General features: G+C 43.5%; 2 pseudogenes; both read left to right on the top strand.

Moving 5' to 3' along the window:
* Positions 1–18,320: 18,320 nt before the first annotated feature.
* On the top strand, positions 18,321–18,465 carry LOC132225054 (small nucleolar RNA SNORA48; annotated as a pseudogene).
* A 261-nt stretch (positions 18,466–18,726) lies between these two features.
* Positions 18,727–21,217, top strand: LOC132226254 (serpin B6-like; annotated as a pseudogene).
* The last annotated feature ends 5,979 nt before the right edge of the window (positions 21,218–27,196 follow it).

The following is a 27,196-nucleotide window of genomic DNA, read 5'->3' as shown; positions in this document are numbered from 1 at the left end:
GAGGCAGAGCCCCTAGGGACGGAACTGAGAGCAGCCATAACTGCTCGCTCCGCCTGCCCTGTAGATCCCCGGGGACCCGCCCCGCCCAAGCCCTGTGCAGAACCATTTGCCGGATAGCCTCAGGCAAAGGCTAGATTAGCACCGCCCTAGAGATCCAGCACAGAAGCTCTCCCACTGCAGACACAGCTGACTCTCATAGCCAGTTAGCCTGGAGGTCAAATCACCCCTGGTATTACCGACAACAATCAAGGCTTAACTACAAGACTGCGCACAAAGACCACTAGGGGGTGCACCAAGAAAAGATAAAAAAAATGCGGAGACAAAGAAACAGGACGCAAATGTCAGAAATGGAAGATATAGAGCTCAAAACCACACTTTTAAGGTCTCTCAAGTACTGTCTAGAAGCTGCCGATAAACTTAGTAAGGCCCTCGAAAAGACTGGTGAGACTGCCGATAAATGTAGTGAGATCCTCAAGAAATCTAATGAGACCCTCGATGTTGTGATAAAGAACCAACTAGAAATTAAGCATACACTGACTGAAATAAAGAATATTATACAGACACCCAACAGCAGACCAGAGGAGCACAAGAATCAAGTCAAAGATTCAAAACGCGAAGAAGCAAAAAACACCCAACCAGAAAAGCAAAATGAAAAAAAGAATCCGAAAATACGAAGATAGTGTAAGGAGCCTCTGGGACAGCTTCAAGCGTACCAACATCAGAATTATAGGGGTGCCAGAAGATGAGAGAGAGCAAGATATTGAAAACCTATTTGAAGAAATAATGACAGAAAACTTCCCCCACCTGGTGAAAGAAATAGACTTACAGGTCCAGGAAGCACAGAGAACCCCAAACAAAAGGAATCCAAAGAGGACCACACCAAGACTTATCATCATTAAAATGCCAAGAGCAAAAGACAAAGAGAGAATCTTAAAAGCAGCAACAGAAAGACAGTCAGTGACCTACAAGGGAGTACCCATACGACTGTCAGCTGATTTCTCAACAGAAACTTTGCAGGCCAGACAGGAATGGCAAGAAATATTCAAAGTGCTGAATACCAAGAACCTACAACCAAGATTACTTTATCCAGCAAAGCTATCATTCAGAACGGAAGGTCAGATAAAGAGCTTCACAGATAAGGAAAAGCTAAAGGAGTTCATCACCACCAAACCAGTATTATATGAAATGCTGAAAGGTATTCTTTAAGAAGAGGAAGAAGAAGAAAAAGGTAAAGATACAAATTATGAACAACAAATATGCATCTATCAACAAGTGAATCTAAGAATCAAGTGAATAAATAATCTGGTGAACATAATAGAATCAGGGACATAGAAAGGGAATGGATTGACTATTCTTGTGGGGGAAAGGGGTGTGGGAGATGCGGAAAGAGACTGGACAAAAATCGTGCACCTATGGAAGAGGACAGTGGGTGGGGAGTGAGGGCGGAGGGTGGGGCGGGAACTGGGAGGAGGGGAGTTATGGGGGGAAAACAGAGGAACAAATGTAATAATCTGAACAATAAAGATTTAATTTAAAAAAAAATTAAAAAAGACATAGATGAATGGATAAGAAATCAAGCTTAATGGATAAGAAAACATGACACATATATTTCTGTCTGCAAGAGACCCGCCTCAGAACAAAGGATTCACACAGACTGAGAGTGAAGGGATGGAAAAAATTTTTTCAGGCAAATGGAAATGAGAAAAAAGCTGGGGTTGCAATACTCATAGCTAACAAAATAGACCTCAAAGTAAAGGCCATAAGAAGAGATAAAGAAGGCCTATACATAATACTAAAGGGAGCAATTCAACAAGAAGACATAACTCAGGTAAACATATATGCATCCAATACAGGAGCACCCAAATACATAAAAAACTTCTGGAAGATATCAAGGGAGAGATCGATAGCAATACAGTCATAGTAGGAGACTTTAATATCCCACTGACACCACTGGGTAAATCCTCTAAACAAAAAATCAGCAAAGAAACAGCAATCCTAAATGACTCACTAGATCAGATGGACTTAATTGACATTTTCAGAATATTTTACTCCAAACCTACAGAATATACATTCTCCTCCAGTGCACATGAGACATTTTCAAAAATAGACCACATATTAGGACACAGGCAAAGTCTCTTCAAATTCAAGAGGATAGAAATCATAAAAAGCATCTTCTCAGATCACAATGTCATAAGACTAGAAATTAACTACAATAAAAACAATGAAAAAAAAATCAAACACTTGGAGGCTAAATAACATGCTATGAAACAATGATTGGGTTACCAAAGAGATCAAGAAGAAATAAAAAGCATCCTGGAAACAAATGACAATGAAAACACAACAATCCAAAATCTATGTCACACAGTGAAAGCAGTCCTGAGAGGAAGTTCATAGCTCTACAGGCCTACCTCCAAAAACAATAAAAACTGGTAATAAATTATCTAACCTTGCAACTTAAAGAATTAGAAAGAGAGCAACAAGAAAAGCCCACAATATTCAGAAGGAAGGAAATAATAAAGATCAGAGCAGAAATAAACAACATAGAGACAAAAAACAAACAAACAAAAAAACAATACAAAAGATCAATGAAACCAAGAGCTGGTTCTTTGAAAGGATAAACAAGATTGATGAATCTCTAGCCAGGCTTACCAAGAAACAAAGAGAGAGGACCCAAATAAACAAAATCAGAAATGAAAGAGGTGAAGTAACAACTGATCCCACTGATATACAAAGGGTAATAAAAAAAATACTATGAACAACTCAACTCCAACAAACTGGACAACCTCGACAAAATGGACACATTCTTAGAAAAATACAAGCTTCCAAAACTCAATCAGGAAGAATCAAAAAATCTAAATAGGCTGATAACTACTGATGAAATTGAAACAGTAATCAAAAAACTTCCAGCAAACAAAAGCCCTGGACCAGATGGCTTCACAGGGGAGTTTTACCGAATATTCAAAGAACTAAAACCAATCCCTCTCAGACTATTCCAAAAAATTCAAGAGGAAGGCACACTTCCAAGCTCTTCTACGAAGCCAGCATTACCCTAATCCCAAACCAGATAAAGACACTACAAAGAAAGAGAATTACAGGCCAATATCCCTGATGAACATAGATGCTAAAATCCTCAACAAAATTCTAGCAAACCAATCCAGCATTACATTAGAAAGATCATACACCATGACCAAGTGAAATTTATTCTGGGGATGCAAGGCTAGTACAATATCTGCAAATCAATAAACATGATACATCACATAAACAAATTGAGAGACAAAAATCACATAATCATATCAATTGATGCAAAAAAGGCATTTGACAAAGTCCAACACCCTTTTCTGATAAAAACGCTCAGCAAAGTGGGAATAGAAGGACCATACCTCAACATAATAAAAGCCTTATATGACAAACCTACAGCCAACATCATACTCAATGGACAAAAACTAAAACCATTTCCCTTAAGAACAGGAACAAGAGACAGGGATCCCCACTTTCACCCCTCCTGTTCAACATAGTACTGGAAGTGCTAGCCAAAGCAATCAGACAAGAAGAAGAAATAAAAGGCATCCAAATTGGAAAAGAAGAAGTAAAATTGTCATTATTCGCAGATGACATGATACTGTACATAGAAAAATTATTAGACTTAAAGACATCAAAAAATTATTAGACTTAATAAATGAATTCGGCAACACAGCAGGATACAAAATTAATGCCAAGAAATCTATGGCATTTTTTATACACCAATAGTGAACTTATAGAAGGAGAGATTTAAAAAATAATCCCATTTACCATTGCGCAAAAATAAAGATACCTAGGAATTAACTTAACTAAGGAGGTAAAAGACGTCTATTCAAAAAACTACAGGATGTTGAAAAAAGGGATAGAGGAGGACATAAACAGTTGGAATAACATACCGTGTTCATGGATTGGTATAATCAACATCATTAAAATGTCCATACTACCCAAAACAATCTATAGATTCAATGCACTCCCCATTAAAATACCAGCAGCATATTTCACAGATCTAGAAAGAACTCTCCAAAAATTCATCTGGAATAAAAAAAGACCCCCAATAGCTGCAGCGATCCTGAGAAAGAAGAACAAAGTAGGAAGAATCTCAATACCAGATATCAAGATGTATTACAAAGCCACTGTTCTCAAAACTGCCTGGTACTGGCACAAGAACAGACATATAGACCAATGGAATAGAATAGAGAACCCAGAAATCAACCCAAACCACTATGCTCAATTCATATTTGACAAAGGAGGCAGGAACATACAATGGAGTCAAGACAGTCTCTTCAATAAATGGTGCTGGGAAATTTTGTCAGACACATGCAAAAAAATGAAACTAGACCACCAACTTACACCATACACAAAAATAAACTCAAAATAGACCAAGGACTTAAACATAAGACAGGAAACCATAAAAATGTTAGAGGAATCCACAGGTAGCAAAATCTCAGATATATGCCGAAGCATTATCTTCACCAATACAGCTCCTAGGGCAATGGAAACTAAAGAGAAAATAAACAAATAGAACTACATCAAGATAAAAAGCTTCTGCACAGCAAAAGAAACAATCAACAAAACAATAAGAAAACCCACTGCATGGGAGAACATATTTGCCAATGACATCTCCGATAAGGGTTTAATCTCCAAAATTTACAGGGAACTCATACAACTTAACAAAAGGAAGATAAACAACCCAATCAAAAAATGAGCAACGGACCTAAATAGACACTTTTCAAAAGAGGACATAAGGAAGGCCAACAGACATATGAAAACATGCTCACAGTCACTCATCATCCGAGAGATGCAAATCAAAAGTACAATGCGGTACCATCTCACACCTGTCAGAATGGCTATCAACAACAAATGACAAGTGCAGGGGAGGATGCGGAGAAAAAGGAACCTTCATACACTGCTGGTGGGAATGCAGACTGGTGCAGACACTGTGGAGAACAGTATGGAGTTTCCTCAAAAAACTAAAAATGGAACTTCCATTTGACCCAGTGATCCCACTTCTAGGAATATATCCCAAGAAACTAGAAACACCAATCAGAAAGGATATATGCACCCCTATGTCCATAGCAGCACAATTTACAATAGCTAAGATTTGGAATCAGCCTAAGTGCCCATCAGCAGATGAGTGGATTAAAAAACTGTGGTACATCTACACAATAGAATACTATGCTGCTGTAAAAAGGAAGGAACTCCTACCATTTGCAACAGCATAGATGGAACTGGAGAGCATTATGCTAAGTGAAATAAGTCAGTCAGAGAAAGATAAATATCACATGACCTCATTCATTTGTGGATTATAATGAACAACATAAACTGATGAACAAAAACAGATCTAGAGACAGAGAAACATCGATCAGATGCTCAAACCTCAGAGGGAAGGTAGGGGAGAGTAGGATTAAGGGGGAGAGATCAACCAAAGGACTTGTATGAATGCATATAAGCATAAGCGATGGACACAGACAACAGGGGGTGAGGGTGAGGGCAGGACTGGGGGGTGGGGGACAATAGGGGAATAAGGACACATTTGTAATACCTTAATCAATAAAGAAAAAAATAAAAAGGAAAAAATGAATTAAAAAAATAGAAATACCATATGATCCAGCAATACCATTTCTGGATATTTATCCAAAGAAAATGAAAACACTGACTCAAAAAGACATATACACTCCCGTATTCATTGCATTATTTACAATAGCTAAGATATGGAAACAACCTAAATGTCCATAGATGGATGAATGGATAAAGAAAATGTGGACTCTCTGGTCTAGGCCGTAAGATGGTGGCTGCCCCGGGGTGTGATGTGGTAATGGCAGCGACCAAACCAGAGCTGCCTGACGAAGAAAAGCGAGAAAGATTTTAGAATATTGGAAAACAATGGTCAGTGGCTGCCTAGGTGCCTTGTGGTCTGATGCAGAGTCCCTCTGAGAGCCCATTTCTCCCTTACTCCACTAATGTTTGTCCCCTTCCTCCAGTGCTGAGTGATGTGGAAGTTACTCAGAGGTCATTCCAGGGAAGCAGAGTCTTTCAAGGAACAAAGAAATGCATACTATACCAAGAAAGATTACAGTGAAGCTTGTAAGTATTATACAAAAGCCATAGATATGTGTCCTAAAAATGCTAGCTATTATGGGAATCAAGCAGCTACCTTGATAATGCTCAGAAGGTTCCAGGAAACTCTTGGAAATGCACAGCAGTCAGTGAGGTTGGATGACAGTTTCATCTAGAGACATCTACAAGAAGGCAAATGCCACCTATCGTGAGGGACTTCCATGGCAGCATGTTGCAGTTTCCAGAGAGCCCTAGAATTAGATCACAAAAATGCTGAGGCGCAACAGGCATTCCAGAATGCTAATGCAGTCAGAGAATATGAGGGAACAGTAGAAATGGATTTTGAGAAGTGGGGTTTTCAGAAAGTGGTTTTCTGCATGGATTATGCCCTAGAATTTGCTTGCCATCACTTCAATATCCTCAAAGCAGTCCTTAGCTAGTTTGGTTCAGTGGGTAGAGTGTCAGCCTGAGGACTGAAGGGTCTGGGGTTCAATTCCGGTCAAAGGCATGTATCTTGTACCTCGGTTGCAGGCTCAATCCCTGCCCCTATTGAGGCATATGCAGGGGATGTGTCTCTCTCATATCAGTGTTTCTCTCTCTCTCTCTCTCTCTCTCTCCCTCTCTCCCCCCCTTCCCTTCCACTTTCTCTAAAAATCAGTGGGGGGGAGCCGAAACCGGTTTGGCTCAGTGGATAGAGCTTCGGCCTGCGGACTGAAAGGTCCCAGGTTCGATTCTGGTCAAGGGCATGTACCTGGGTTGCGGGCACATCCCCAATAGGAGATGTGCAGGAGGCAGCTGATCAATGTTTCTCTTTCATCAATGTTTCTAACTCTCTCTATCTCTCTCCCTTCCTCTCTGTAAAAAATCAATAAAATATATTTTAAAAACAAAAAACAAAACAAAACAAAAAAATTAGTGTGTGTGGGGGGGGGGGAGGAACTCGGGTAAGAATTAACAACAACAAAAATCCTCAAAGCAGAATGTTTAGCAATGCTGGGGCATTATCCAGAAGCACAATCTGTGGCCAGTGACATGTTATGAATGGATTCCACGAATGCGGATGCTCTGTGTGTATGAGGTCTTTGTCCTTATTATGAAGATTATATTGAGAAGGTGGTTCAGTTTTTTGTACAGGCTCTCAGAATGGCTCCTGACCATGAAAAGGCCTGTGTTGCTTGCACAAATGCCAAAGCACTGAAAGCAAAGAAGATGGTAATAAAGCCTTTAAAAAAGGAAATGACAAGCTAGCATATGAACTGTACACAGAAGCCCTAGGGATAGGCCCTAAATATATAAAAAGATTACTACAAGATTCTGGGAGTGAACAAGAAAGCCTCTGAGGATAAGATCAAGAAAGCTTATTGGAAACGGGCCTTGATGCACCGTCCACATCGGCACAGTGGAGCCACTGTGGAAGTTCAGAAGGAGGAGAAGAAAAAGTTCAAAGAAGTAGGAGAAGCTTTTACCATCTTCTCTGATCCCAAGAAAAAGACTGGCTATGACAGTGGACGGGACCTAGAGGAGGAGGACAGCATGAACATGGGTGATTTTGATGCAAACAATATCTTCGAGGCATTCTTTGGTGGTCCTGGGGGATTCAGCTTTGAAGTATCTGTCCAGGGAATTTCTTTTTTTCAATTTGGTTAATAAAAGGAAACAATCTAGAACCCATAAAATGCTGACTTGTTAGTTTAACCTTGGATGTGGACACAATTCACCTCCTCCTTTCGTCATGTCTCCTTGTACTTAGAGCAGTTTAGTTTGCTCAGTTGGATGCCCTGTGTCTGTGAGTGGGGTGAAGGAAAGGGAGTCAGTGCTGAAGACTATGGGGAGGGGAAGGAGGTGAAGGGATGAACAGGGAGGCAGCTTGTGAGATTTTTTTCACTGTTTAACTTTATTTTTAAAAATGTTAAGAGGAGCCCTAACCGGTTTGGCTCAGTGGATAGAGCGTCAGCCTGTGGACTCAAGGGTCCCAGGTTCTATTCCGGTCAAGGGCATGTACCTTGGTTGAGGCACATCCCCAATAGGGGTGTGCAGGAGGCAGCTGATTGATGTTTCTCTCTCATTGATGTTTCTAACTCTCTATCCCTCTCCCTTCCTCTCTGTAAAAAATCAATAAAATATATTTTTTAAAAATGTTAAGAGGGGAAAAAATGTAGTATATCTACAATAGAATACTATTCAGCCATTAAAAATAATGCAGTTTTGTCATTTGAGCCAACATGGATGAACCTTGAGGGTTTTATGCTAAATTCAACAAGTCAAAGAGAAAGAAAAATACCATATGATCTCACTTATATGTGGAATTGAAGAAAAAGAAAAGCTCAAACAAAGGAGCTCATGGATACAGAGAACAGATTGGTGATCACCAGAGGCAGGGGGTGGGAAGTGGGGGAGGGAGAAATAGGTGAAGGAGGTTAAAAATAATAAACGTCCCACTATAAAATAAATTAGTCATAGGGATGTAATATAGAGCCTAATGACTATAGTAATCTACACTAATAAAAGAGAAACATGCAAATTAACCATCACTCTGCCACTCTGCTACACCCACCAGCCAATCGGGAGCAAGTATGCAAATTAACCCAACTAAGATGGCGGTGGCCACAGAGCTGGAGCGAGCAGGAGGCTTGGGTTGCCCCCAGCGATGGATGAAGCCAAGCTTCCCGCCTGCCCTGGCCGGCCTTGGGCTCCACTCAAGGCTATAAAATTTCAATTATAGAAGATAAATAAATCCCAGATACCTGCTTCCAGCCTGCCCTGGCCTCTGCTCGAGGAGGCACTGAAAAACAAACAAAAGCAAAAACAAAAAAAGGAGAGGCTGGGAGCTTGGGTCACCAGGGGGCTTTGCCAGCCTGAAAACGGCCTCAGCCCCTCACTCAGGCTGGCCAGGCACCCCAGTGGGGACCCCCAGCCTGAAGGGGGTGTGGCCAGCCTGAAAACGGCCCTCAGCCCCTCACCCAGGCTGGCCAGGCACCCCAGTGGGGACCCCCAGCCTGAAGGGGGTGTGGCCAGCCTGAAAACGGCCCTCAGCCCCTCATCAGGCTGGCCAGGCACCCCAGTGGGGACCCCCAGCCTGAAGGGGGTATGGCCAGCCTGAAAACGGCCCTCAGCCCCTCACCCAGGCTGGCCACACCTCCATGGGGTGAGGGTTCCCACTGGGAGGCTTGACCAGCCTGAAAATAGCCCTCAGCCCCTCACCCAGGCTGGCCACACCCCCATGGTGTGAAGGTCCCCGCTGGGGGGCTTGGCCAGCCTGCAAACAGCCATCAGCCCCTCACCCAGGCTGGCCAGGCACCCCAGCAAGACCCCCACCCTGATCCAGGACACCCTTCAGGGCAAACCAGCCAGCCCCCACCCGTGCACCAGGTCTCTATCTATTCTAATAAAAAGGTAATATGCTAATTAGACTGGGAGACCTTCCAGACGTTCTTCTGGACAAAGCCATGGTGGTGGGGCCTAGGTAGAGGCAGTTAGAAGCCAAGAGGGGAGGGCAGTTGTGGGTAATAAGGCTGATGGGGGGCAGGGCCATTGGGGGTAAGCAGACCAGCAGGGGGGCCAGTTGGGGGCAAGCAGGCCATCAGTGGGGGTCAGTAGGAGGTGATCAGGACAGCAATGGGGAGCAATTTGGAGTGAGCAGGGGGGCAGTTGGGGGCGAGCAGGCCAGCGGGGAGGGGAGGTGGGGGTGAGCAGGCCGGCAGGGGGGCAGTTGGGGGTAGGCTGGCAGGCGGGCATTTGGGGGCAAGCAGGCCGGCGGCAGGGGGCAGTTGGGGGTGAGCAGGCCGGCAGGCAGAGTGGTTAGGGGCAATCAGACAGGCAGGCAGGCAGGCAGGTGAGTGGTTAGAAGCCAGCAGTCCCGGATTGTGAGAGGGATGTCTGACTGTCAGTTTAGGCCCAATCCCTGTAAACTGGCAGTAGGACATCCTTTGAGGGGTCCCAGATTGGAGAGGGTGCAGGCCGGGCTGAGGGACATCCACCACCCCCCCCCCCGCACAAATTTCATGCACTGGGCCACTAGTAATACTATAATACTGTAATACAGTATAATACTATAATACCATATTGTATATTTGAAAGTTGCTATGAGAATAGATACTAAAAGTTCTCATCACAAAGAAAAAAAATGTAACTATATATGATGATGGATTTTACCTAACTTTATTGTGATCACTTCACAATATATACTAACTAGAGGCATGAAATTCGTGCAAGGGGCTTGTCCCCCGCCACCTTGGCTTCGTCCAGAAGCTCATCCAAAAAGTCATCCGTCTAATTAGCATATCTAATTAGCATATTATAGATATTGAATTATTTGTAATATACCTGAAACTAATATGACATTACATGTCAATTATATCTAAACTAAAAAATGGAAAATAACATGTGTTAGTGAGGATGTGGGAGAAATTGTAACCTTTGTGTATTGTTAATGGGAACATAAAATGGTGCAGTCACTGTGGAACATGGTTTGGTGGTTCCTCAAAAAGTTGAACATAGAATTCATATGACCCAGTAATTCCACTCCTAGGTATGTACCCAAAAGAATTAAAAACAGGTGTTCAAACAAAAAATTTGTACAGTAAATTCATAGCAGCATTATTTTCTGTAGTTAAAAGGTAGAAATAACCCAAATGTCCGACAACAGATAACAAAATGTGCTATAGGCACACAATGAAATATTATTCATCCATCAGAAAGAAACATTCTGATGCATGGTGCAGCAGGAAAAACCTTAAAAACAAACTAAATGAGATAAGTCATATGCAGAAGGGTAAATATCATATGATTCCACTTAGCCTATCTAATAAAAGAGAAACATGGTAATTAGCCATACATCCACTACCCTTCCATTGGCTAATCAGGGCGATGTGCAAATTAACTGCCAGCCAAGATGGCGGCCGGCAGCCAGGCAGCTTGAAGTTAACATGAGGCTTGCTTACTTCAGTGACTGAGGACTCCAATGTTCCCCACCTGCTGCTGTTGGGCTCTGAGCTGCTAAGAAACATTGTTACAAATATAGAAGCTAAACAAAACCCCAGAAACCTGTTTTCAGTCAGCTGGGATCTCAGAGCTGGAGTTGCAACAAAGTTTCAGATACAGAAAGTAAACAAAGACAGAAACCTGCTTTCAGCAGCGAGGTCTCACAGCTAAAGACGGCTCTCAGCTCCAGTGACAGCCATAAATCCAAGAATAAAAAAAAAAAAAAAAAAAAAAAAGGAAAAAAGGAGCGGTTGGGAGTTTCAGGCACCCGCCAGCCTGAAAAAGGCCCTCAGCCCCTCACCCAGACTGGCCAGGCACCCAAGCGGGACCCCCACCCTGATCCAGGACACCCTTCAGGGCAAACCAGCCGGCCCCACCCGTGCACCAGGCCTCTATCCTATATAGTAAAAGGGTAATAAGCCTCACAGCACCGGGATCAGCGTGACAGGGGGCAGCGCCCAAACCCCCTGATCGCCCTGTGGCTCTGTGTGTGACAGGGGGTGGGGCCACAATCTCCCTATTCACCCTGCTCTGTTCATGACAGGGGAAGGCGCCCCAACCCCCTGATCAGCCCTGCTCTGTGCCTGATAGGGGGGAGCTCCCCAACCCCCTGATCGGCCCTGCTCTGTGTGTGACAAGGTGGAGCCGCAACCTCCCTATCGGCCCTGCCCTGAGTGTGACAGGGGGGAGTGCCCCAACCCCCTGATTGGCTCTGCTCTGTGTGTGACGGGGTGGCACCCCAACCTCCCCATCGACCATGCCTTGAGTGTGACAGGGGGCGGCGCCCCAACCCCCCAATTGGCCCTACCCTGAGTGTGACTGAGGGTGGCATCACAACCTCCTGATCGGCCCTGCTCTGTGCATGACAGGGGGGAGCTCCCCAACCCCCTGATCGGCCCTGCTCTGTGTGTGACAGGGTACGGAGCCCCAACCCCCTTGATGGGCCCTGCTCTGTGCATGACAGGGGGCAGCGCTCCAACCCCCTGATTGGCCGGCTCTGTATGTGACAGGAGTGGCACCACAACCCCCTGATCCACTCTGCTCTGTGCGTGACAGGGGTTGGCGCCGCAACCTCCCCATAGACCCTGCCTTGAGTGTGACGGGGGCTGCGCCCCAACCCACTATCGGCCCTACCCTGAGCATGACTGAGGGTGGCATCGCAACCTCCTGATCCGCCCTGCTCAGTGCACGACAGGGGGCGGCGCCCCAACTCCCCAATCGGCCCTGCTCTGAGCCCGACCAGGGGCTGCAGGGCAGGCACCTCAGGATTGGGCTTGCCCTCTGCCACCAGGGAGTGGGCCTAAGCCAGCAGGTCGTTATCTCCCGAGGGGTCCCAGACTGTGAGAGGGCACAGGCCAGGCTGAGGGACCCCCCCAAGTGCACAAATTTTTGTGCACTGGGCCTCTAGTACTAGTATAAGTACCTAGAATAGGCAAATTCATAGAGGAAAAAAAGCATCATAGAGGTTACCAGGAGTGGTGAGGGAGTGTAGAATGCAGAATTATTGTTTAATAAGTACAAAGTTCCTGTGTGGAATGATAAAAAAGAAAAAATGTTCTAAAAATGGCCTGGCTAATGCAGCTCAGTGGTTGAGCATTGACCCATGAACCAAGAGGTTGCTGGTTGTTTTTGTTGTTGTTGTTGTTTTTTAAATTAAATCTTTCTTGTTCAGATTATTACATTTGTTCCTCTTTTTTCCCCACATAGCTCCCCTCCACCCGGTTCCCACGCCACCCTCTGCCTTAACCACCTCCCCCCACTGTCCTCATCCATAGGTGTACAATTTTTGTCCAGTCTCTTCCCGCACCCCCCACACTCCTTTCCCCCCACCGAAAATAGTCAGTCCACTCCCTTTTTATGCCCCTGATTCTATTATATTCACCAGTTTATTCTGTTCATCAGATTATTTATTCACTTGACTTTCAGATTCACTTGTTGATAGATGTGTATTTGTTGTTCATAATTTGTATCTTTACCTTTTTCTTCTTCCTCTTCTTTTTTTTTTGGTGTGGAATTAACTTACATTTATTGTTATTACTGACATATTTGGAATAACTTCTATCATTTTATTTTGTGTTTTCTTTTTTTTAATTAAATCTTTATTGTTCAGATTATTACATTTGTTCCTCTTTTTCCCCCCCATAACTCCCCTCCTCCCAGTTCCCGCCCCACCCTCCGCCCTCACTCCCCACCCACTGTCCTCATCCATAGGTGCACGATTTTTGTCCAGTCTCTTCCCGCATCTCCCACACCCCTTTCCCCCCCAAGAACAGTCAGTCCATTCCCTTTCTATGTCCCTGATTCTATTATGATCACCAGATTATTTATTCACTTGATTCTTAGATTCACTTGTTGATAGATGCATGTTTGTTGTTCATAATTTGTATCTTTACCTTTTTCTTCTTCTTCCTTTTCTTAAAGGATACCTTTCAGCATTTCATATAATACTGGTTTGGTGGTGATGAACTCCTTTAGCTTTTTCTTATCTGTGAAGCTCTTTATCTGACCTTCCGTTCTGAATGATAGTTTTGCTGGATAAAGTAATCTTGGTTGTAGGTTCTTGGCATTCATCACTTTGAATATTTCTTGCCACTCCCTTCTGACCTGCATAGTTTCTGTTGAGAAATCAGCTGACAGTCGTATGGGTGTTCCCTTGTAGGTCACTGACTGTCTTTCTGTTGCTGCTTTTAAGATTCTCTCTTTGTCTTTTGCTCTTGGCATTTTAATGATGATGTGTCTTGGTGTGGTCCTCTTTGGATTCCTCTTGTTTGGGGTTCTCTGCACTTCCTGGACTTGTAAGTCTATTTCTTTCACCAGGTGGGGGAAGTTTTCTGTCATTATTTCTTCAAATAGGTTTTCAATATCTTGCTCTCTCTCATCTTCTGGCACCCCTATAATTCTGATGTTGGTACGCTTGAAGCTGTCCCAGAGGCTCCTTACACTATCTTCATATTTTCGGATTCTTTTTTTCATTTTGCTTTTCCAGTTGGGTGTTTTTTTGCTTCTTTGTATTTCAAATCTTTGACTTGATTCTTGCAATCTTCTAGTATGCTGTTGGAACTCTGTATAATATTCTTTATTTCAGTCAGTGTATACTTAATTTCTAGTTGGTCCTTTTTCATAACCTCAAGGGTCTCACTAAATTTATCCGCAGTCTCACTAGACTTATTAAGGGTCTTACTAAATTTATCGGTGGTTTCTAGAAAATTCTTGAACAACCTTAAATGTGTGGTTTTGAACTCTATATCCAGTAGTTTGCTTTCCTCCATTTATGTCATTTGTGACCTATTTCTTTGTCTCCGCATTTTTTATGCTTCCCTGTGTTGATTGAGTGGCTTTCTGTGCTAGGTGTCCTATAGGGCCCAGTATCTCAGCCTCCCCCAGTTGCCTGAGGTGGATACTCTTGGTGTACCCCTTTGTGGGCTGTGTGCACAGTCTTGTTTTAGTTAAGTCTTGATTGTAGGTATCACTGGGAGGAATTGACCTCCAGGCCAATTGGCTGTGAGAACAGCTGTGTCTGCAGTGGGAGAACTTCTGTGCTGGAGACACCCTTCTGGGGCAAGACTTGCTTCAGTGGGGCTTTGGTGCTCACTGAGTCTGCTCCCTGAGTGTGTCCCTTATGGATCTGAGGAGTTGTGATCTGGATGGTCCCACTCTGACCACTGGGTACACTGGCTCTTGGATCTCTAAGGAGGTGCTAATTTGGCCTCTTCCTGAGGCTACCTAGCAGGAGCCCAGCTGTGAAGCAATGCAAGCTGCTGTGGGGCCTTGGGCCTTCTTTTGGATGATCTGGGTTTCTCTGACCCAGCTGCAGTTTGTTAGGTAATTTTCAGATTGCAAAGGGCCAGGCCTTTCATATGCAAAAGCCTCTGAGCACAGCTTGGGTGGGGTGGGATCTCTGGGGATCAACAGGGTGGAGCAAGCAGCTATGGCTGCTACTCAGTCCTACCCTAAAAGGCCCTGCTTCTCAGTGTCCCGGTAATCGCTGCAAGTACCTCTGAGAGAAAGCTGCCCTCGAGTTCTGACCAATGCCAGACAGTCCAGTTTCTCCCAGTATGAGTCTGGGTCCCCAGAGACTCGCCCGGAACAGAAGTTCAGAGCAGTCAGGATCTTGAGACTCCCTCCTGATTGAAAAAGAACCGTGTCCTCAGTTTCCAGCCCTTTCCACGTGCGCCGCGTCCTCAGCTGCCAGCCCTTTCCACATGTGCCGTGTCCTCAGTTGCCAGCCCTTTCGGCGTGCACTTCCGTACCTCTGCACTTTACTTCTGCACCTCATCTGAGTCTCAGTGCGCTTTTCTCTTTCCTTCTAGTTGTAGAATTTCCACTCAGCCAGCCTTCCTGTGGTTCTGGATGATGTCCATTTTGTCTTTTAGTTGTATTTTTGAAGTTGTTGTGCGAGGCAGCAATTTCCGGTGTCTACCTATGCCGCCATCTTGGTTTCTCTCGAGGTCGCTGGTTAGATTCCTGGTCAGGGCACATGCCTGGGTTGCAATCTCAATGCCCAGTAGGGGGTGTGCAAGAGGCAGCCAATTGATGTTTCTATCTCTCTATCCCTCTCCCTTCCTCTATCTAAAAATAAAAAATAAAGATATATTTTTTAACAAGTTCTAGAAATGAACAGTAGGGATAGTTGCACAACACTGTGAATGTACTTAATGCACTGAACTATACACTTTAAAACAGTTTAAATGGTAGATTTTGTTACGTATATTTTAACCACAATTTTTTTTAAGTTGTATCACTTCTAGGCCAAGCTTTCATTGCCAATGTGACACTTTTTAAAAAATAGATATATTTGTATTGATTTCAGAGGGGAAGGGAGAGGGAAAGAGATATAGAAACACCAATGATGAGAGAGAATCATTAATTGGCTGTCTCCTGTATGCCCCTTACACAACCCGGGCATGTGTCCTTGACCAGAATCAAACCTGGACCCTTTGGTCCGCAAGCCGACACTCTATCCACTAAGCCAAACCAGCTACGGCTTATGACAATATTTAAATGGCAAGTAACACCCCTGGCCCAGTAGTTCAATTGGTTGAGCATTATTCCAATACACCAAGGTTGTGGGTTGTTCGATCCCCCATCAGGACACATACGAGAATTGACCAATGAAATAAATCTGTGTGTGTGTGTGTGCATGTGTGTTTCTCTCTTTCTCTCCCTCCTTCTCTCCCTCCCCCTTCCTTTCTCTCTCTCCCAAATCAATAAAAATAAAACTCTTAAATAAAAATAATAATAAAAGGCTCAATTACAATTAAAGGTGTGCAATAAAAAGAAATGAGCTGTCAGAGCCATGAAAAGACCCATATGGGTCAACTTTCTTTCTCTCTCTCTCTCTCTCTCTCTCTCTCTCTCTCTCTCCCTCTTTCTTCCTCTTCCTTCCTTTCTTTCTTCCTTCCTTTCTTTCTTCCTTCCTTCCTCCCTCCTTCCCACCCTCCCTCCCTCTCTTTCTTCCTCTTCCTTTCTTTCTTTCTTTCTTTCTTCTCTCTCTCTCTCTCTCTCTCTCTTTCTTTCTTTCTTTCTTTCTTTCTTTCTTTCTTTCTTTCTTTCTTTCTTTCTTTCTTCCTTTCTTTCTTTCTGAAGAGGGGCTGTAGGATTCCCTATGGTAACTATGTCCTCCAGAGATTGCACAACCTCCTTAGCAAATTGTGATTTCCTCTGGACCAATTTTAAATGCATATTGCTAAGTAAAAGAAGCTGATCTGAAAAGGTTACCTACTTTATGATTCCAACTATATGACATCCTGGAAAAGACAAAATTATGAATACGGTTAAAAGATCAGAAGTTACCAGGAGGTGAGGGTACCAGTGAGAAGGGTGGGGTGGGGTGGGAGGAAGGAGAGATGAACAGGTGGAACTCGGAGGATTTTTAGGGCAGTGAAGAAACTACTCTATATAATATTATAATGGTGGATGCATGGCATTATGCATTGGCCAAAACCCCCAAAATGTACAACACAAAGAGTGGACCTGACTGTAAACTATGGACTTTAGTTAATAAAAATGGATCAATACTGTTTTATCAATTTTAACATATGCACCTACTAATGCAAGAGGTTAATAATAGGGGAAACTGGGAGCAGGGAGAGCAAATATATTGGAATCTCTGTTTTCCACTCATTTTTCTATAACCAAAAAAATAAAGTTTACACCCAGCTGGTGTGGCAAGGTGATAGAGCATCAATCTATGAACAGGAAAGTCACAGTTTGATTCCCGTTTGGGCACATGCCCAGGTTTGGGGCTTAATCCCCAGTAGGGGGCATGCAGGAGGAATTGGATCAATAATTATCTCTCCTTGCGGATGTTTCTGTCTCTCCCTCTCTCTTCCTCTCTGAAATCAAAAAATATATATATTTAAAAAATAAATAAAGCCTACTTCTTCACAAGACCACTTTCTATACATCAAAGAAAGTAGAGACTATATAGAGAAGCTGGGAGCCACAGGAGCTCTCCAGGGACTGCAGGAGTTCTCCAAGGTCAGAGGTGCCTCTGAGCACCATTGTTTATGTCCCCTTTCACCTCCATAGGGTGGGTATGGGCTCCATCCAGGTGCTTTGACCTACCTGCAAGGTCTCTGCAGCATGTTCCCAAGCCCATTTTGTCCCTGAACAAAGGCAGCAAGCAGGATCAACCGGGCATTACTACACACACTTGGCCCTCCCACCTGGAGCCTCTTTGGCTCTGTGGGCCAGTGCTCTGGTGTGCCATAGGCACCTGCTCAGCCCCAACTAACCTTCAAAAACCATCTGGCACAGTTAGCTGATGCAGAGACTGCTTCTATATAAAACCACTTTTTAAAGACTGGGAGAGGTAGTTATTTTGTGTAATTTATATAAACAAACATAGAAAGTCAAACAAAATGAAAAGACAGAAGAATCTCAAATAAAGGAACAAGAAAAATCTCCAGGGAAGAAAAACACACACAAAAAAAAACCAAAATCCTAGGGAAATGGAGATAAGTAATTTGCCTGATAAAGAATTCAAAAGAAAAAAAGAATTCAAATAAATTATCATAAGGATGCTCACCAAACTTGAGAGTGGAATTGAGGAATTTAGGGAGAACTTCAACAGAGTTAGAAACTACAATAAAGAACCAAGCCTACCTGAAAAATACAATAACTGAAATAAAAAATACATTAGAAGGAATCAATAGCAGATTAGCTAATACAGAAGAACGGATCAGTGACCTGGAAAGCAGACTAAAGGCAATCAACCAATCAGAGAAGCAAAAAGAAAAATGAATTTTTAAAAATGAGGATAACCCCCCTGGCAATGGGCAAGAAGACACCTGATTGGTGGTGTTGCTCTTATATCAATCAGGGGCAGAGCAGACATGCAGTCCTTAGTTCATCCTAGCTTGATGCCTGTCTTGGTGGCCAGAGCTGTTTCATGCCTGAGGCACATTAAAAAAAAAAATGAGGATAGTTTAAGGAACCTCTGGGACAACATCAAGCACTCAAACATTCACATTATAGGGATTTCCAACAGGAGAAGAAAAGGAGAAAGGAACAGAAACTTTATTTTAAAAAATCATGGCTGAAAACTTTCCTAACCTGGGAAAGGAAACAGACACCCACGTCCAGAAAAACAGAAAGTTTCCAACAAGATGAACTCAGAACCTGCTCCGCTCACTCTGACTGCATTACTGACATCTGGGACTCACCATCATGAATACTATGTCGGAAGCAAATGGTACTTTTGCCTTATACCTTTTTTTTTTCCTTATACCTTTTGAAAAGCCTTCTGAAGATCACTCAAAAAACGTGTTTTCTCACCCATGAGAATCTCCTCTGCCTTGTCCATATTCTTCATGGGGGCAAAGGGAAACACCACAGTCCAGATGGTCCAGGCACTTTCTTTAAGTAAAAGTAATGGTAGAAGTGAATATGTCCAATCACTTCTCCTTGAAGTCAACAGGACTGGCATGTAGTACTTACTTAGAACTGACAACAGGCTCTTTGGAGAGAAAAATCTTATGATTCAACTCATCTTCCTGCCTCAAACTCTATGAAGCAGAGATGGAAGAGATCAACTTCTTCAAAGCTACAAAGGAGGCTAGAAAACACATAAACACCTAGATGGCTAACAAGACAGAAAGTAAAATTAGAGTTGCTGTCTCCAAATTGAGTTAGTCAAGTTGCTTGTCTAGTTCTTATGAATTCCATGTTCTCCTAAGGAATAATCCGTTTAACAAACAGCAGACCAAGGAAAGACCACTTTAAGTCAGCAAGAATAAGGAGAAACCTGTGCAAATGACTACCTTTAATATGACCTACACAGGAGAAATATTCACCAAAATTCTGGTGCTGCCTTATGTTGGCAAAGAGCTGAAGATGTTCATCATGCTTCCTGATGAAAATGTCAATTTGGAAATGGTGGAAAATAACTTATTCAGGAGAAATTCATATTATGGACGAGGCCAGATATGATGGATGAAGAAGAGATGGAAGTGTTCCTCCCTAGATTTATTTTTTCTGTATAAGATGGTTTTGTTAAATTGATTTGGACATACTGTAGGTCAAATAATATATTCTGAAAACAACAATTTTGGACTTTATAGCATGACATAAAATTAGTAGCTTCAAAGATGTTAGTCATACTCCCAGCAACAGCATATAATTCAACTATGTAGAAATATAGAACTCTAGAATTAGCTAGAAACTCAGAAATCGGTGAGCTTAATATCCTCATTTTGTGAGAAAGCTAGACTCAGAGGCTAAGTGATTTGCCCAAGTTCATATACCTAATAGTAATAAAGCTAATAATCAAACCAATTTTTCCTAAAACTAAAACTCTATCAACATTATTTCAACTGGCTCTCTATCAACAAAAAGTGTAGGCTTTTCTAATGCTTCACTGTGACATGAGAGCTAAGACACTACAGGAAGTCGTTGATGAACCTGGTGACTGACTCCCCAAAGCTTCTTTACCACATCTGGAGTCAAATCCAGAGAATGACCACTTAACCCCAAGTGCCATCTTTTTTCATGACCGCCCGCAAAATTATGTGTTCCTTCTAAGTCTCCCTTATGCACTGAGGTTTTAGTTATACAAAAACCCCTTCCAGTCAAACAAGAGAAAATTCAAACATGAGAAACTCAAGCCTTCTTTCAACATTTCCATGACTGTTTGGGGTAGTTTATTTTCCAACCTCTGTGACAGACAAGACTTCCTGAGCAAAAGGACTACATGTGGGAAATCAATGCAAACAGCACTGAGAAGAAAAACAAAGTTCAAAAATAGTTGCTTTTTGTGCTTGTCATTGGGGACTTTTGGTCTTCTAAACATTCCTTGAGTTCCTCCACATGATTTTTTAATATCAATCTTTGCATTTTTAAGCCCCTGGAATCCTTCTCTTGTAGAATGGTCTTCTACTTTTCATTTATAAAGAAAGGACTGCACGATGTACCTTGTAGTAGAGGGTGAGATACTGCATGTTGGTCTCCTTCCCCTGCAGGCTCCCCTTGAAGAGTCAGTGTGACATTCTGCCTCCTACACAACAGATAGGCACGTTCCCAGGAAGCAAGCTCCTCCAGTCCCAGGTATGTGGCTCCTTCCTTCTGAGAATTCCCTGCACCGCAATCCCCTTTTCTGGCCTTCCAGAGAGAGGTGTCCTCGAATTTGCAAGTCTGGGTGCGAACGAGCCCTTGTGGCCCAGCAGTGAAGGTGTCCAGGGGCGGCTGCCTTCCTTGCTGGGGACTCAAAGGCTCCTCGTCACCTGAGCAGGATGTTCCTCCGCCTCTGCTGGGACGCGAGGCCTCTGCTACCACGCCAGCACCTCTGCCACCGCCCCTTCAGCATGGCCAGGCTTTGCCACCCCGGCCCTGCTGTCGCCCTCTCTAGATTTAAACTGGAGGAGAATGACAGCATGGAGGATGTCCTTTACTCTCTGGGCATGGCCAATGCCTTTGAGTGGGACAGGGCATACTTTTCCAAAATGTTCTCCGTGAGGTAACTGTTTCTGCCCACGGTCAGGCACAAGTCCTTTGCGGAGGTCAGTGAGGAACGCACAGAGGCTGTAGCCGTCTCCGCCGCCATCTGGACGCTTCCATGTGCAAGGATCACCCCAGGTTCTGTGCTGACCTCCCCTTCCTTTTCTTTACTTAGCACAGCAAAACCAGCAGTATTCTCTTCTGTGGCGGATTCTCCTTCCCTTAAGGAAATGGTCAGCACTGCATGTAGCCCTTCTCCTGTCTCCTACGACCACTTTTCCTCTGACGCTTAACCATGTGCCTGAAATCCCAAGTAGCCTTCGGTGACAATCCAAAAATTACAGGCCTAATTTTGAATACTCCCTGCCCATCCAAGAAAAGATGAACTCAAAGAGACCCATTCCAAGATACATTGTAATTAAAATGGCAAAAGTTAAAGATAAAGAGACAATGGGAGGAAGAAAGAGGAAAACACGAGTTACATATAAAGGAAACCCCATAAGGCCATCAGCTGATTTCTCAGCAGCAACTTTACAGGCCAGAAGGGAGTGGCAGGCCTTCTTTAAAGTGCTGAAAGAAAGAAACTTATAACCCAGAATAATTTAGCTGGCAAGTTTATTATTCAGAATTGAAGGAGCAATAAAGAGTTTCTCAGAGAAGCAAATACTAAACAAATTCATCACTATTAAACCAGGTTTACAAGAAATATTAGCCCTAACTGGTCAAGGGTCCCAGGTTCGATTCCAGTCAAGGGCATGTACCTTGGTTGCAGGCACATCCCCAGTAGGAGGTGTGCAGGAGGCAGCTGATTGATGTTTCTCTCTCCCTTCCTCTCTGTAAAAAATCAATAAAATATATTTTAAAAAATAAAAATAAAAATCATCATTCTCCCCTTTAAAAAAAAAAGAAATATTAAAAGGTCTTTTTTAAGCAAAAAAGGAAAGGCCATAACAAGAAATAAAAAAATATGAGAAAGGAAAAAATCTCACTGTTAAAGCCAAATATTTAATAAATACAGTGAATCAGATAGTTAAAGGTAAAAATAAAAATGTATCAAACTCAAACTACAGTAAATAGTTAGGTAATATACAACACAAAGAGATCTAAAACATGACATCAATAACACAAAGCATGGAGGAGGAGTAAAAATGTAGTCCTTAGAAAATATATTTGAACTTAAATTCCTATCAGCTTAAAATAGAATGCTATAGACATAGAATAATATACATAAACCTCATGATAACCACAAACCAAAAAAGTTTTGCGAGTGAAGGAAACCATCTACAAGATGAAAAGGCAGTTGCCGAATGGGAGAGATAGCCGCAAATGATGCATCCAATAAGGGGTTAATATCCAGAACATAAAAAACTCATACAACTTAAAACCAAAAAAAAAAAAAAAATCTAATTTAAAAATGGGCAGAGGACCTGAATTGACATTTCTCTAAAGAGGAGGAATGGCCAACAGACATGTGAAAAATGCTCACCATGACTATCAGGAAAATACGAACTGAAGCCACACCTATCAGAATGGCTATCATCAATAAATTAACAAACAACAAGTGCTGGTGAGGATGTTCAAGAAAAGAGAACCCTCGCACACTATTGGTGGGAATTCAAATTGGTGCAGCCACTGTGGAGTTTCCATAAAAAATTAAAAACATAACTGCCAGCCCTGGCCTGTGTTTCTCAGTGGTTAGAACATGGGTCCACACACCAAAGGGTCACAGATTCAATTCCCTCTTAAGAGTACGTACCTGGGTTGCTGATTTGATCCCCCAGCTCCAGGACACTTGCGGGAGGCAGCCAATAGATGTGTCTCTCTCACATTGATGTTTCTCTCTCTCTCCCCCCTCCATTCTCCTCTCTCTAAAAAAATCAATGGAAAAAATATCCTCAGGTGAAGATTGGAAAAAAAAAAAATAGAACTGCCTTATGACCCAATGCCACTTCTGGGTATTTCTCCAAAGAAAACAAAAACACTAATTAAAAAATATATCTACATCCCTATGTTTATTGCAGTGTTACTAGTAACTGCCAAGATATGGAAGCAACCATATAGATGTCGATCAATAGAAGATGTGGATGCCTGGGGGTGGGGGCGGGCTAGGTCAATTGGGGGAAATAAGGGGACATATGTAATACTTTCAACAATAAATATTTTTTTAAAAATAATAGAAGATGTGGTATATATATGGAAATATATATATATATATATCTCAAACCCTAATACGCAAATAGACCAAACAATGGAACAACCGAACAACCGGTCACTATGACATGCACTGACCACCAGAGGGTGCGTGCAGAACATGGTGGAATTCGGCCACAGTGGGATGGTGGAGCAGGTGAGCAGGGGCGCCAGACCAAGGTGGGGCCCCAGTCGTTGTCATCGAGGCAAGCCTCTGGCTGTTACTGAAAATTCTTTGCTCCCATGCACCGTGGTCCCACCCGGCCCTGATTGCCCTTCAGGACTTTTCCACCACCACCACCCCCCCCCCCCTCCTGAGGGGCGATCGAGGCCGCAGCCACCTCTCACACCCACTGCCGGCAACAGCCCCACTCGCACCCGCTGCCAGCTCTAGAGTTGCTGCTCCCACCCACTGCCAGTGCCAGCCCCGCTTGCACCTGCAGCCAGCGCCATAGCTGCCACTCACACCTGCTGCTGGTGCCCAGCACTGGTCCCCATTGCTCTGCACCGTCAGCGGGTGCGAGCGGCGGCTGCGAGCGGCGGCTGCTGGCCCCAATCACCCCTGAGGGATTCTCCACCTCCCCCTGCTCCTGAGGGGTGATCAGGGCAGCAGCTGCTGCTCACACCCACTGCCGGCACGGGCCCCAATCGCTCTGTGCCATCAGAGGGTGCAAGCTTGGCCGGCACCATCAGCATGTGGGAGGGATGGTTGTGGGAGCGGGGCTGCCTGCAGAGAGGAGACCAGGGGCTGTGGTGGAAGGGGCCAGGAAAGGGCACAGAGGATAGGCTGAGACCTGTCCCTGTGCCCACCTCAGCCTCGCAGTCCACAGTTTCTTTCAAGGTGCACAAATTCGTGCACTGGGCCCCTAGTTCAGCAATAAAAAAGAATGTAATCGTGCTACCTATTATAGCATGGATGGGCCAAGAGGGTATTATGATAAATAAAGTAAGTCAGACAGAGAAAGACAAATACCAAATTATTTCACTTATATGTGGAATCTAAACCTTGCCCCCGCCCCCCAAAAAAATGAATAAGCAAACAAAGTAGAAACAGAGTCATAGACATACAGAACAAGATGATGGCTGCCAAAGGGGAGAGGAGTGGGGGGATGGGAAATTTAAAATAAAGTCTATCAACTACAAAAACAAAAAGGCTAGTAACAATAAACTATTGCCAAAACATAAGAAAAAGACCCAGGACTTCCTCTCTGTACTCCTGGGGTGGAGCACACACTGTGCTCACTTCCACAGTGGCAGAGCCTCCCTTTCCCACTCTGATGCTCCCTAATTTCACCTCCAGTGTTTTCATCTGCAAAATGGAAGCAGAGAGTTGGATTAGTTGATCTCATAAAAGCCCTAAGTTCTAAGTGTATAGTAAGTTCGCATTGTTCTTTACAAAATGAGAGAGCTGTTCGTTATGTTTTATATCCTGTGCATGACCAAGTTTTGACCCTGCCAGCACCCCTGTCTAAGTTGCCCACATATGAGGAACAGAACTGCTGGTCCTCATTTCCTACTACTTCTCTGAGTAGAAACCACAAAGACTAATAGGGGTAAACTGTAATACCACCTTTGACCGGCAAGAAGTGTTATCTACTATATACCATCTGCAATCTTGCTGAAGCCTTCCTTCTGCTTGTTATTATTTTTTATTTATTGTTGACTTTATTACAGATGTCCTCCATCCCCCCCTTTGCTCCCCTCCACCCTGTCCCCACCCCAGGCCTTTCCTACACTATTATCTGTGTCCATGGACTATGCATATATGCATATATGTTCTTTGGTTAATCTCTTTCTGTCCTCCTCTGAGATCAGTCAGTCTGATCCATGAATCCATGCCTCTTACATGTGGAATCTAAAAATAAAAAAATAAAATAAAAAAACAACAAAACAAATGAATGAACAAACAAAGCATGAACAGAGTCATAGAAATATAGAACAAGATGATGGCTGCCAAAGAGGTGAGGAGGGGGGATGGGAATTTTAAAATAAAGTCTATCAATTACAAGAACAAAAAGGCTAGTAACAATAAACTATTGTTGTTCATCAGTTTATTTTGTTCATTAGATTCCATATATAAATGAAATCATGTGATATTTGTCTTTCTCTGACTGGTTTATTTCGCTTAGCATAATAATCTCCAGATCGCCCTGACCGGTTTAGCTCAGTGGATAGAGTGTCAGCCAGCGGAATGAAAAGTCCCAGGTTTGAGTCCGGTCAAGGGTATGTACCTTGGTTGCGGGCACATCCCCAGTAGGAGATGTGCAGGAGGCAGCTGATAGATGTTTCTAACTCTCTATCTCTCTCCCTTCCTATCTGTAAAAAAACAATTAAAAAAATAATAATAGGGAGAACCAAGATGGCGGCATAGGTTAACGCCGGAGTTTGCTGCTTTGAACAACTACTTCAAAAGTGAAACCAAAAAACGGAAGGGACATCACCCAGAACCACAGGAACGCTGGCTGAGTGGAAGTCCTACAACTAGGAGGAAAGAGAAACGCACACGGACACTCAGAGGAGGCGCAGTGCTGAAGTCAAATTCTGAGGTGCGGAGTGCGCGGAGAGGGCTGGCGGCGGAGGGCGCGGTTGTTGTTTTCAATCGGGAGGGAGTCGCAGACTCTGAGCACCAGATCCGGGCGAGTCTTTAGGGACCCAGACTCAAACGGGAGAAGCGGGACTGTCTGGCTTCGGTCAGAGCGAGTGCAGCTTTCTCTCCGAGCTTTGCAGCGGGTGCTGGGACTCAGAGAGGCAGAGCCCCTTGGGACAGGACTGAGAGCCGCCATAACTGCTCTCTCCGGCCCACCCTGTTGATCCTGTGCGACCCGCCCCGCCCAAGCCCTGCACAGAGGCATTTGCCGGATAGCCTCAGGCAAAGGCATTTGCCGGATAGCCTCAGGCAAAGGCTAGATTAGCACCTCCCTAGAGGACAGAAGTTCTCTCACTGCTGACACAGCTGATTCTCATAGCCACTTGGCCTGGAGGTCAAACCCTCCCTGGAATTAGCTACAACAATCAAGATTTATCTATAAGACTGCGAACAAAGACCACTAGGGGGTGCACCAAGGAAGCATAACAAAATGCGGAGACAAAGAAACAGGACAAAATTGTCAATGGAAGAAATAGAGTTCAGAACCACACTTTTAAGGTCTCTCAAGAACTGTTTAGAAGCTGCCGATAAACTTAATGAGATCTACACGAAAACTAATAAGACCCTCGATCTTATATTGGGGAACCAACTAGAAATTAAGCACACACAGACTGAAATAACGAATATTATACAGACGCCCGACAGCAGACCAGAGGAGCGCAAGAATCAAGTCAATGATTTGAAATGCGAGGAAGCAAAAAACATCCAACCAGAAAAGCAAAATGAAAAAAGAATCCAAAAATGCGAGGATAGTGTAAGGAGCCTCTGGGACAGCTTCAAGCGTACCAACATCAGAATTATAGGGGTGCCAGAAGATGAGAGAAAGCAAGATATTGAAAACCTATTTGAAGAAATAATGACAGAAAACTTCCCCCACCTGGTGAAAGAAATGGACTTACAGGTCCAAGAAGCTCGGAGAACCCCAAACAAAAGGAATCCAAAGAGGACCACACCAAGACACATCATAATTAAAATGCCAAGAGCAAAAGATAAAGAGAGAATCTTAAAAACAGCAAGAGAAAGAAACTCAGTTACCGACAAGGGAATACCCATACGACTGTCAGCTGATTTCTCAACAGAAACTTTGCAGGCCAGAAGGGAGTGGCAAGAAATATTCAAAGTGATGAATACCAAGAACCTACAACCAAGATTACTTTATCCAGCAAAGCTATCATTCAGAATTGAAGGTCAGATAAAGAGCTTCACAGATAAGGAAAAGCTAAAGGAGTTCATCACCACCAAACCAGGATTATATGAAATGCTGAAAGGTATCCTTTAAGAAGAGGAAGAGGAAGAAAAAGGTAAAGATACAAATTATGAACAACAAATACAGATCTATCAACAAGTGAATCTAAGAATCAAGTGAAT

This window comes from Myotis daubentonii, chromosome 1, assembly GCF_963259705.1.
Source record: "Myotis daubentonii chromosome 1, mMyoDau2.1, whole genome shotgun sequence".
Taxonomy (NCBI): Eukaryota; Metazoa; Chordata; class Mammalia; order Chiroptera; family Vespertilionidae; genus Myotis; species Myotis daubentonii.
This window is presented reverse-complemented; position numbering and strand designations above follow the sequence as displayed.